General features: G+C 44.5%; 1 protein-coding gene across 9 annotated transcripts in view; it reads left to right on the top strand.

Moving 5' to 3' along the window:
• The first annotated feature begins 258 nt into the window (after positions 1–258).
• The window catches only part of maptb (microtubule-associated protein tau b), a 39,483-nt gene continuing 26,843 nt past the window's right edge, over positions 259–12,898 (top strand). For 5 of the 9 annotated variants that reach the window (XM_031827193.1, XM_020486323.2, XM_031827194.1 and 2 more), the window contains exon 1: positions 260–412. The gene's annotated coding sequence lies outside the window, so the exon portion shown is untranslated. Of the gene's footprint in view, positions 413–12,898 lie in introns of all 9 variants that reach the window. The other 4 variants (XM_031827191.1, XM_031827192.1, XM_031827188.1 and 1 more) reach the window with 2 other exon arrangements.

Genomic DNA, 12,898 nt, shown 5'->3' with positions numbered 1-12,898 from the left:
ATCATCATCTAACACCATTTTATCAACAGAGAAGGCTGGTCGGAGGAGCTGTAGGAGGACGGGCTCGTTGTAATGGTTGGAATTGAATAAATGGAAAGGGGTCAAACACATCAAACATATGGAAACCACATGTTTGACTCCGTTCCATGAATTCCATTCGATCCATTACAATGAGACCGTCCTCCTATAGGTCCTCCTACCAGCCTCCGCTGAGATCAGTGTAAGCCTACACACAAACCCCTTTAACTTCATGCATTCTAGTGCAGAACGCTCAGGAAGAAATTTCAGAACAATCGCTGTCTGTACTCTGGCGCCCTCCTCCCCTTCAGGCCGCCTAGCGACAACTACTCTTCTCTGTCGGGTGGCCACTGAGTGACTGCAGCTGGAGAGACAATAACTGTCTGCCACACAGGTAAGAGAGAAAGACGCCGTATCTATTTATAGCAAACCCAGTACATTCTGCAAGACATTTCTCCTAGGTGTCTTCGGATTGATTAAGAATTCGAGCAGTTTCCGTTTTTTTTCCGGGGCAAAACAAAAGCGCCATTCATGCTTGTCATTTAGCTTTGAGGCACCGAGCGAATCTTTTTTTCCGTTGCCTAGGTCTGGGTGTGAGGAGAAGTTGGGCCTGGGTACTGTCTTGCTTTCGCTAGCTGCTTCATCACAACAGGCACGAGCCCCAAACAAGCCATGTGGACAATTGGATCAAAAGTAGCTCAATTGATTTGTCCATAAATATGCACTTTGTAGTTTGTTTTATATTTAGACTTTTAACTTTAATTATTGAGATATGACAGCTGTCATGATGTGTGAACTGATGCTAAGCTAGCTAATGAATGTAGCCAAGGGGTGTAATTTAGTTAGCAAGCTACAAATGAGCTATCTAGCTATCAAAGTAATTAGCTTAGCGTTAACTATCTATTTAGCCAATCATTATGGCCACAGATTTTAGCTACGATTTTTAAGATAGTAGTGCCCTTCTATTTTGCCTACTTGAGGCCTGTCTTTACTTTGGATAGCGTGTCTTGCTTGAGATCTGAAAGAAGAAATCACAGTGTCCCTTACAGGATAGGTTTTTGCCTGATATAGTATTTCTGTTTTGATCCATGTACAGACCGTAGCAAACGTTTTATAGCTACATCAACACTTGTGTGTCAGTTCGATTTTTGTGCATCTGGATCCTATGAAATTGGATTTTCGCAGCGGTGCTTTCCGCGGACAATGGTGCTGATGTTGGCTGGTGACTACACCTTATCATCAGGCCACTTATTGTCAGTGGCTTGCCTGACTGTAGTTACTTGTTGTCCACTATAGACAACCAAAAGTTGACTGTCAAATTAATGTTATTTCACCTGCTTATTACCTAATTAGCTAACTGTTAATTATTCATATGTCAGGAATGCTTTGTAATGGTTTGGTCTGCCACACCTCCCTTTCCAGGGATGCATGCGATCCCAATTACTGTCATTTCAACTTTGTAATCAAGTAGTAGGCCGGGTATTTTTTTTAAAGCAATTTTGTTAGGAAATGTAAACGTCTTCATCTTGCCTCAAAGTCCAATCTAATTTGTGAGGAGATGCATTCCGCGAGCCCTTGCCATGTGGTGCTTTGTCTGAAACAAATCGATTCACGGTAGAATCGATTAACTATTGTTCATACTATTTCGATATTATTCAGCACCCTTGTAATTTTCATATTGAGGTCTATTCTTGTCAAATTGGGCCATAAGATGATGGCGTTTTTGTCGGTGCTTTTTCTGTTGCGGACACACCTCTTTCACGCTCTGCCCTCCGCAATTTGTCATAGCTCTTGTGCTGTGAGTTGCAGTGAGAGATGAGCATGCATGGTTTCGCTACTTGCCGGTAGGTCTGTACAATTTGTTAGATGAATCAACAATCTCCATTATCCCTCGACTATTTTTGCTCGAGGTCAAAAATCATAGACAAAGTCTATTGCAAAGGAATATCGAAGGAGGGACAAAGGCTTTTCTCTCTCCTATCCAATTCCTCCTCCACGCCCATCTTGTTAAATGTATCCCGGAGAATGCTGTAAGAATTGTTCTTCCCTGATCTCATACATTGGAAATCTGTAAACATGACTTATTGTCCTGTTTGAGGAGCTCTTCGAGAACTAGACCTAATTTCCATTGTCATTGTATTGGGATATAGCCTAATTTAAGAAAATTAGGAAAATGGCTTATTCCTAGCCATAATTTTAAGGTTTTTGTTGGTACAAAAATGGTGACAAATGGCCCTCTGCTATCTGACAAACGTTTAGTTTTCAAATATTCCATGCATCATTTGATTGGACTGCCCAATTAGGGAGCTCTGTAAAACATGTCTAAAGCCTAATTGGATGAGCTGGTCTGAAGTCTACATGCTACTGCAGTGTAGTATGATATTCATACAACATATTATGATTCAATTATGCCCCTAATTTATGGGGGTAATTTGTTGTTCTGTGTTCTTTGCAGGGAATTTACATCTGCACTCATCCGTTTTGACCTCACTGAATGGGATCAGAGGCAGGGACCATAATTCAGTTAAGACTAGTTCTACAACATAGCCCCAGTAACAGTGCTTTTAGGATTCATTTTCAAGTTAAGTTAAAGACTAAACTAAATTGGCAGTCACCTAACTCATTATAAACAAGATGCACAAAACTAGAGTGCCTCATTGTGATTGGATGACGAAAAAGAGATCCTAGCCAACACTAATTGCCATTGGTCCAATACTTAGCCAAAGCACTCCTTACTTTCTGCACTTCAGGGTTCACTATGAATCAAAGAGTTGTCTTGGAGACCCATGCTGAGTGCATTAGCGTAGCCTAGCGTACGCTGCTGCTGGAGCCCAGCTGTAGGGAATAGGGCGCCATTTGGGATCTCTGTCTGCCCTGCCACAAGCAGCTGTACACATGCCTCTGTGCGGTCATCAGCAGTCCATGCCAGCAGATGTCTCTCACACTCAACAGCTGGCCAGATGAACAGGACATGGCTTGTTAACGTAACATGATCATTCACACCCGTGAAATAAACCTCAAACACGCCCGTCCATTATTCTAAAAGAACATTGGATGACCAGTGTTACCAAGTATGTCATGGTTGACAACTCTTACTAGCGTAATCTCTGTTGGTTGCATTTGATTGCATGATAAAGCAGTCTGCGCCCTTGCGCTCTCTCTCTCTCTCTTGCACTCTGTTATATGATGTATAGGATTAGTATCCCACGTTGCTGCTATTTTTCCTCGGGGACATTCGCAGTACAGGATACAGGGTGAATGCCAGGCATTCTTTGAGGGCCACTCTCGCTGATTCTCCGCGCCGCGAGCCTCTGACAACTTGGCATATAAATACAGAATGACTTTAAGGTGCTCTGCTATAAACAAACTGGAAAAGCAGGTCCGCCCTTATTTATGCAGTCATTGGATTCACCTAATGTTTGAGAAAGAATAGACTACGTGCATTTTGGGCCCGCATTTAATGTGGAATATGAAAACCCATCAATGATATTGACTGGAATACTTGAGGATACCTTTTAGCCTAATTAATGAATTCTTCCGTCCAGAATTCCCTTATACCTCATGCAGGTAGGAGATCTCCAGAACAAATGCTAAGTCTGGTCCTGGCTCTCTGTCAGATCTCAAGGACACTTATACTCTACTGTTGCACAGGAGGTTGGTGGCACCTTCATTTGGGAGGACAGGCTCGTTGTAATGACCGCTGCGGAATAAGTGGAATGGTGTCAACCGCATTCCATTCGCTCCATTCCAGCCATTGTAATGAGCCGTCCTCCCCTCAGCAGCCTCCACTGTACTGTAGTGTGCTGTGGTGTAAGGGTGGTGCAGGTAGCAAGGTCACTGAGCCACAGCACTGCGGAGATGGACAGAGCCCAGATGAACTTCCTTTTGGTTTGGCTGACTCTCTACTAATCTGGGATTATCTTGGGCTCGTTGTCATGCTGATTCTTTGAGTGGTGGTTAGACTCTGCCTGTAGGGATGTTAGGCTGCCTAGTCTATTTCCTCTTAGTTGTTTTGAGTGAAAAATACTGAACTAGGCCTAATGTTACTCGACGGTATTCATTCTCCACCACCACTCGTCATATTTGTGTATTGAGGAGATGAACATCTTAACAGTAGGACCTAACACACCCATGGGTCCTGATTCAGCACTGGGCAGGAACACAGTCAATGTTTCTCATGTATTTTTTTAAACCTTGAGACTGGCTGGTTCTCAAGAGGAGTGGTAGCCTAATGCTGCACGCATGAGCGGTTTGTAGGTCCATTTGCACTGGTCCTCGGAGAGTGTCTTTGACATCTGTTTCCAACAGATACTGAGGTTTCCAGAGGAAGCCGGCAGCACCAGCTCTCTGTCTCTCACTTCCCTCTCTCTCTCTCTCACACTTCCCCCCCTTCTCTCTCTCTCTCACACTCTCTCTCTCGCTCTTTCTCGCTCATCTCGCGTCATGCTGCACAGAGCACCACGCTGTAGAGAGCTGCCTATAGATAGCTGCCTATAGATAGCCTGCTCTGCCCTGGCCAGGCCTCTGAGGCAACCGGTGCTTTCCCTGCTTCCACCGACACGCCTGCTGTGTGAGACCAATGTTCATGGTCCACATGGATGCCGTTAGAGACCGAGAGGGGGAGAAAAGGGAGCGAGAGCGTGGTGAAGCCCTGCCTTTATCCCATCCATTCCTAATAGCGGGGACCGACTGTGGAAATTAGGTCATATCCACTGACCGAGGGAGCCAACTGTGAGTGGAGTGGGCGGGCAGGACTCATGGAATGGGTGACCCTCTGTCAGTAAAGACGAACACCTACAGATCACACGCGCACACATCCCCATAACCCACTAGCCAAAACCTCAACTATAAACATAAACAACTCTATGATCTTACTCGTACGAGCTAATTTGAGCCGATTCATGGTTACTCTCAGCCTTAAGTCGGATGTATTAACAGCATCATGCAGCCCTGCTCTGTTTGCAGCACGGTAACAGTGTTTCTTACCAGCCCAAGACCCAGAGACATGTTGACTGTGTAACGGAGAGGCTACTTGTTCTATAAGTGATCTATCTGTAGCAGACTCCACACCTGTCGCAGACTGGCCAACTAATTATGATTTAGCCTGGGCTTAAACGTGCAGACATGTCACTGTGTGTTTATTGGTCAATATGCTGAGTAGAAGATTCAGACCCAGCGGGCAAAACTGGCTACAATGGTATCATTACAGTGATGTTATAATGCCGCAGTTGCAACCAGCTTTGCCCGCTGGGGAGTGGTTAGAGACTCTTGCATTGTGAGGGTGTCCTAGACCTGACGGTAGAGTGTGTCCAGGGCATCTTGGCTGCTATATTTTGGTGACAGGGGTGATGACTACCTTGAAATAGACGGTTCACTTTGAGTCTATGAATATCAATGGACTCGCTGGAGCCATCCGTTTATTTACAGTTGAAGTTTATATACACTTAGGTTGGCGTCACTAAGTGTAATTCACTGTATCACAATTCTAGTGGGAATTGAGTTGACTGTGCCTTTTTAAACAGCTTGGAAAATTCCTGAAAATGATGTCATGGCTTTAGAAGCTTCTGATTGACTCAAATTATATCAATTAGCCTATTGGAGGTGTACCTTTGGATGTATTTCAAGACATCAGTCAGGAAGTTAAAGCTTGGCCGCAAATGTGTCTTCCAAATGGGCAATGACACCAAGCATACTTCCAAAGTTGTGGCAAAATGGCTTAAGGACAACAAAGTTAAGGTATTGGAGTGGCCATGCCAAATCCCTGACCTTAATCCTATAGAAATTCTGTGGGCAGAACTGAAAAAGCGTGTGCGAGCAAGGAGGCCTACAAACCTGACTCAGGTACACCAGCTCTGTCAGGAGGAATGGGCCACAATTCACCCAACGTATTGTGGGAAGCTCGTGGAAGGCTACCCAAAACGTTTGACCCAAGTTAAACAATTTATAGGCAATGTTACCAAATACTAATTGAGTGTATGTAAACTTTTGACCCACTGGGAATGTGATGAAAGAAATAAAAGCTGAAAAAAATCATTCTCTCTACTATTAGTCTGACATTTCACATTCTTAAAATAAAGTGGTGATCCTAACTGACCTAAAACAGATCATTTTTACTGGGATTAAATGTCAGGAATTGTGAAAAACAGAGTTTCAATGTATTTGGCTAAGGCGTATGTGAACTTCTGACTTCAACTGTATATCTACAGTAAAAACGAGTCCTATATTGACAACCTGAAAGGCCGCTCCGCAAGGAAGAAGCCACTGCTCCAAAACCGCCATAAAAAAAAGCCAGACTATGGTTTGCAACTGCACATTGGGACAAAGATCATACTTTTTGGAGAAATGTCCTCTGGTCTGATGAAACAAAAATAGAACTGTTTGGCCATAATGACCATCGTCAACCGTGAAGCACGGGGGTGGCAGCATCATGTTGTGGGGGTGCTTTGCTGCAGGAAGGACTGGTGCACTTCACTGACCTGAACACTGGGAAGAAGAGCACTGCTTTACCCTCAATGTGGCATCAGAGGATGGTGCGTCTTTTTAATCTTGCAATGAAATTGCTGAGCCGGAATGAACTACGCCATTTGTACTTTCAACACTTGAGTGCCTCGGAAGATATCTTTGGAAGCTTTCCCACTTCCGTTGTTCACACTACCAGGATCTACTTCGTTTAGCTTGTTCCTGGCATGCGAGAGTGTTTGTAGTGAAGTCAACGTTGGGGCCCCGCTAGAGATCTGAAGTGAAGGGGGGGGGGGGTTATGAAGGTGTGTCCTAGAGGACACCGGTGATGACTGACAATGTCTTCTCCCTGACCCCCTGAGCTGAGGGAGTGTATAGAGCCAGGCCTAGTAGCAGGGATGAATGTTGAGAAACCATGTCAGTCAGTCAGCTGGTGGGGACGTGATCAGCATGACAGGAATGTCCTCTCCTCTCAGCACTGCTCATAAATAAATACCCTCTTTGGCTTCTGTCACCACAGTGAAGAACACGAGGGCTCACAGATTAAGACACTGTCCCTTGTTGAAGACACAAGACCTAACCTACTTTTGGGTTTGCATGTCATCGTCCCCTCCTGAATCTTTGAATATAATACTGTGACTAAATTAGTATTGTGATGGATGGTGGGCACTCTGTGTAGGGTCAGTAGCTCTGAGTTCATGGGGTATTTTTAGGCCTACCGACCCTACGCAGCAGGTCTGTTGCCTAGCCCTTAGTTAAAGGGGTAGTCCACCAAAAATTACACATTGGTTTCCTTACCATGTAAGCAGTCTATGGACAAGGTATAACAGCAAATCCATGCTTTGGTTTAGTTTCCCGAGCACGGTTTCCAAATGCTAACGTTTTAGCATATGTGGCACAAATCCCATTCAAGTCATGGTACCGATATTAGCATTTTTCGCGCATCTACAGCATGTTCCATAGACTGCTTACAGGGGTGTAGTGGGGTAATATTTGATAGATTCATATTATATTTACCTCACATGCGACTCATAATAAGACCAAGCAATTAGCCTATTAAAATGTTTATTTGACTCCATAAAATGTAGTTAAACCATGTGCAGTCAAGTATTATGTGTTTAGCTGACTAAGATCAAGGACTGGTCATGAGGAGCGAATATCAAAGCAAGTAATTTTTTTACAACTTTGTAAAAATGAATGGCTTCACATCTAAGGCTTAAGGTACAAGGCAATACTGACGTTAACAAAGCATCATTCTAGGCATGTACACTGAGTGTACAAAACATTAAGGACAGCTGCTCTTTCCATGAGACTGACCAGGTGAAAGCTATTATTCATGTCACTTGTTAAATCCACTTCAATCAGTGTAGATGAAGGGGAAGAGATGGATTAAAGGATTCTTAAGCCTTGACAATTGAGACATGGATTGTGTATGTGTGCCATGCAGAGGGTGAATGGGCAAGACAAAATTAGAGTGAGCAATGAGCTGTCGCCCACTCGTAGCTATGATGTGGGCGTGCCCCAAGGGTCAATACTGGGGCCCCTCCTGTTCAGCGTGTACATTAATGATCTGCCTTCTGTCTGTACTGGGTCTGAAGTTCAAATGTATGCAGATGATACAGTGATATATGTGCATGCAAAGAGCAAACAACAAGCTGCACAAGAACTCACTACTGTAATGGTCCAGGTTACAAAGTGGCTCAGTGACTCGTGTTTGCATCTCAATGTGAAAAAAACTGTTTGCATGTTCTTCACAAAGAGGGCAACAGATGCTACTGAGCCAGATGTCTATGTGTCAGGGGAGAAGCTCCAGGTGGTATCCGATTTTAAGTACCTTGGCATCATACTTGATTCCAACCTCTCTTTTAAAAAGCATGTGAAAAAGGTAATTCAAATAACCAAATTCAACCTAGCTAATTTCCGATTTATACTAAATTGTTTGACTACAGAGGTAGCAAAACTGTACTTCAAATCTATGATACTCCCCCACTTAACATACTGCTTGACTAGTTGGGCCCAAGCTTGCTGTACAACATTAAAACCTATTCAGTCTGTCTACAAACAGGCTCTCAAAGTGCTTGATAGGAAGCCCAATAGCCATCATCATTGTCACATCCTTAGAAAGCATGAGCTCTTGAGTTGGGAAAATCTTGTGCAATACACCGACGCATGTCTTGTATTCAAGATCCTCGATGGCCTGGCTCCCCCTCCACTCAATATTTTTGTTAAACAGAAAACCCAGACATATGGCAGCAGATCCACAAGGTCTGCCATGAGAGGTGACTGTATAGTTCCCCTAAGGAAAAGCACCTTTAGTAAATCTGCATTCTCTGTGAGAGCTTCCCATGTCTGGAATACACTGCCATCAGACACACATAACTGCACCACATATCACACTTTCACAAAAAGCATTGGAGTCAACATGGGCCAGCATCCCCGTGGAAGGCTTTCAACACCTTGTAGAGTCCATGCCCTGAAGTACTGAGACTGTTCTGAGGGCAAAATCCATGTCTCACTTGTCTCAAGGCTTAAAAATCCTTCTTTAACCTGTCTCTTCCCCTTCATCTACACTGATTTTGAAGTGGATTTAACAAGTGACATCAATGAGGGATCAAAGCTTTAACCATTACAGGCCGAAACGGGATGAAATTATTTCACTATGATGTCATTTCAACCAGTTTTGCCCAGTATTTCCCCGTTGGGTCTGGGTCCACCGTCCTCATTATCCCCAAACGATACCGGCTTCTCGTCGAGTCAGGATAATGCCTGCCAGAGTTGCACAAATGGCATCAACATTTTCAAATGGGCATCTGAAAATAGAGCCACGGTTGGGGGATTTTGGTCCGATCACCGGAAACCTTGTTTGAACTTGACCTTCTTTCTTGTAATTACAGAGAAGATTAGGCTATGGTTTCCTCTTTGGGGAGAAATCAATGCAAGGCTTTTTTGAACTAAACTGTAACGCTGTGGGGTAATTTCAGAACAGTCCTGTTTTACATGTAACCGGTCCTTTTTAACCTTAGCCTAGCAGCTTCACCCTCTCGACGATCCCAGGAGGGCAGTCTTCCAGTGCTGAGTCACGTCACAGCTACAGTACAAGATAGCCCTGTCTGGAGCCACAACAGTGACAATGTTAAGAGCGGACACTCCGAAGGAGGACCCCGGGAGAGGGCATGGTGGATGCGTTGGGCTGTAGCCTTTCTGGGATCTTGTTTCTGGTCTTTTCTGGGACAGTGAAAGCAGGAAACCTCCAGTTCACCACATCCGAAAGAAACACCCCACTGTTCCATATTGTAGCAGCTTGTCTTCCTGTTTCTTTCTGAAAGTCCGCCCCTGTCCCCACACGAGGCTCCACCCATTCTTCTGACTCTCCTGTCTTTCTCATAGGGATTAGAATGAACCGGCTGTTTTTGTCAAACGTTCCTTGTCATTCGGTGCGTCCCAAATGGCACCATATTCCCTACAGGCATGACTTTGGGCCCTGGTCAAGAATAGTGCACTATATAGGGAATAGGGTCCCATTTGAGACATTATGTGGATCTGCATGGATGGGCAGCGAACACTTCGGGCCGCAGACTACAACCGTTTCCCCTCTCTCCCGTTTCCTCTTTAAAATGTTGTCTGACTGTGTCCTGTGGTCCGGCTGCAGACATCGGATGACACCTCGGCCTACAGCTACACAACAGTCAGGTGGACTTCTCTTAGTCGACATGTTCTGCTTCACTCTGTTGTCACGCAGAGGAGAAAGGGACTGTTGAGGAAGTGGAAAGGACTCTACTTTCAACGCAGTCTGGCCTGGAGACGCTTATTTCAAGCGCTGTCTGTGGCAACAGTTCATGCAGTATTCGCTAATCGGGTTCAACAATAGTCTTGCAAGAGTGTAGTGGGTTGGGGTTACGTAAAGGGAGAAAACTTGTTTGTTTTGAAAGGGCTTAGCTTAATGAAACCCCAATCGGATCATTAAGATCATCTCATATGGACCCCCCCAGAAACAGCTAAATATTCTCATATATGGCATGTGTTATGCTCAAATCACCCACGTACTTGCCTCTAGCCTAATTTCACATGGATATACATGATATGCTGAAACCGATTCAAGTGGAAAACTGAAGACTGCGTCTAGCCTAATATGAGAGGAAAAGGTCTAGGCTATTGACATATAAAAAATATATATATTGGAAACGACACCAGAGGAGAAATGTCTCTATTTAATCTTTAAGATGTCTCTATTTTACCATTGTATCTGCCATCTGACATTGGGGATGTAGGCTAGAATGAGGCTGAGTATTAGAAGACTGAGGATGGTTCCTCCATTTCTTCAGTCTCCTTTGGATTCTGCTGTATCATGCCGCTGCACTGGGCTGGGCGTGTGTCCCCCTGTATGAGCATGCGCCAGCTCTCTTTCCGCAAGGACCAGAGGCTTTGCAGGCACGCCTGCCTTATCCTTCCCTCCCTTTCGCCTCTCCCCCTCTCTCTTTCGCTCTCCTCTCTCTTTCCCTCTCTCCTTTAACCTCTCCTCTCTCTTTCCCTCTCTCCTTTAACCTCTCCTCTCTCTTTTCCCTTTCCTTCTCCCAACAACAGTCTCCTTCCCCGTGTCCCTTCCCGCTCCAGCAGTCTCTCTCTCTCCTCCGTCAGTGTCGACCTCCCATTCCCACTCCATCTTTTTTTTTTTTCTCCCCTCGCCCTTTACCGCCCCCCTCCACCTCCCTCAGACGCTTTCCTTCTCTCCCAGTTCTCTTCTCTCCATCGTTGAGCTATGCTATATCCCACGCTGCGTACTTTGTCCTTGCTGTGTTCTATCTGCTGCTCTAATACTTTCTCCCTCTAGCCTTCTCATTCCTTTCTTACGACAAGGCAGTGGGGTAAGGGCTGGGTCGTCTCTGCCTCCCTCTTTCTTTCTCTCTCTCCCTCTCTCTCTCCCTTCTCTTCCTCTCCCTCAGACTCCCCCCCCCCCTCTCTCATTCTCTCTGCTTGCTGCAGCGACTGCTGATGAATATTAAAGAGGAGAGAAAGAGAGAGAGGCTTTCTTTGGACGCTGCCTTGCTTTCTCTGAGTGCAGCGCTGCTCTACCTCCACCCACCACCCCTTCCCTGGCTGTCGGCTGATATATAGTGGTGTGTGTTTTGTTAGAGAGAAGTGCTATTCAGTGAGTAGCTCTCCAGGCTGACAGAGCTCCAAATCAACTCAGCCCATTCTGACATTTTATTCCTCCCACTCCCGCCATTTAAAACTGCAATATGTAACTTTTTGGGCAACCTGACCAAATTCACAAAGAAATGTCAGTTATAGATCAGCAATTCTCATTGAAAGCAAGTCTAAGAGGCATAGATCCGTTCAATATGCACTATTTCTATGCTTCCCGTTCTTAAGTTCCATTTTTGCGTCTTTTACTTTTGATTTTGTACACCAGCTGAAAATACAATATTTTAGATTGTACAATAAATCAGAATATTTTTGGTCACATAAACAGAGATAAAACAGTGATACCATCGAGAGTGGTGTGCGGGTTTCTTCTATTTTCTTGTTTTATTCAACTGTTACCGTGCACCTGCAAAAAAAGAGCTCAGATGTGTGAGTGCCTTTTGAATTTTGTTACATAAAATGAAATTGGGCAAACTTTTTGGATTTTTTTGTTTTGTTTGAATTTGAGCAAACAGGCGATTTCTGCATATTGCACATTTTTAAGTGTTACACAAAGACGATCCACAGAGGAGATAACAGGGAGGGAGAAGACATGGGACGGGGTACTGGGGAAGTTTTAGGTGATAGTCGGTAACAAAAAGCTCTGACATTTAACCACTTTTAAGCTATGTCCTAGACAAATAGAGACATTGGTTAACATGCTCGGGGGGGAAAAAATGATCCGGACTAACAAATCAACAGTACATAAACTAGGCTAGGCTAATCGTGGAGAAGATTGATGACATGTTCCTTAAACGAAAATGGGGATGAATTGTTTCCCCCCCCCACAAATTTAAATCACAGTGCAGCTAATGTTGTGAGACAAGTGTGTGTGTTCATTCTGTTGCATGTAGAAAATCCTAGCCATTGATGATTGGCACTGCTTTACACAGTGTGTGTGTGTGTGTTGGCCTGGCATTATTTTATTTTTATTTAACTAGGCATGTCAGTTACGAACACATTTTTATTTACAATGACGGCCTAGGAACAGTAGGTTAACTGCCTTGTTCGGGGACAGAACGACAGATTTTTACCTTGTCAGCTCGGGGATTCGATCTAGCAACCTTTCGGGTTACTGGCCCAACGCTCTAACCACTAGTCTACCTGCCGCCCTGTTAGAGGGTGAGTACGGGACAAAGATTAGGTGTAAATGCCTTTGAGACGCTCAACAGAGGATTAACATCTGGCATTTCAGATCAAAAATCATATCACCAATTTGGTCTCCTCTCTCCCTCCCTTC

This window comes from Oncorhynchus kisutch, linkage group LG6, assembly GCF_002021735.2.
Source record: "Oncorhynchus kisutch isolate 150728-3 linkage group LG6, Okis_V2, whole genome shotgun sequence".
Lineage (NCBI taxonomy): Eukaryota > Metazoa > Chordata > Actinopteri > Salmoniformes > Salmonidae > Oncorhynchus > Oncorhynchus kisutch.
The sequence above is the reverse complement of the archived record's forward strand: the minus strand, read 5'-3'. Positions and strand labels throughout refer to the sequence as shown.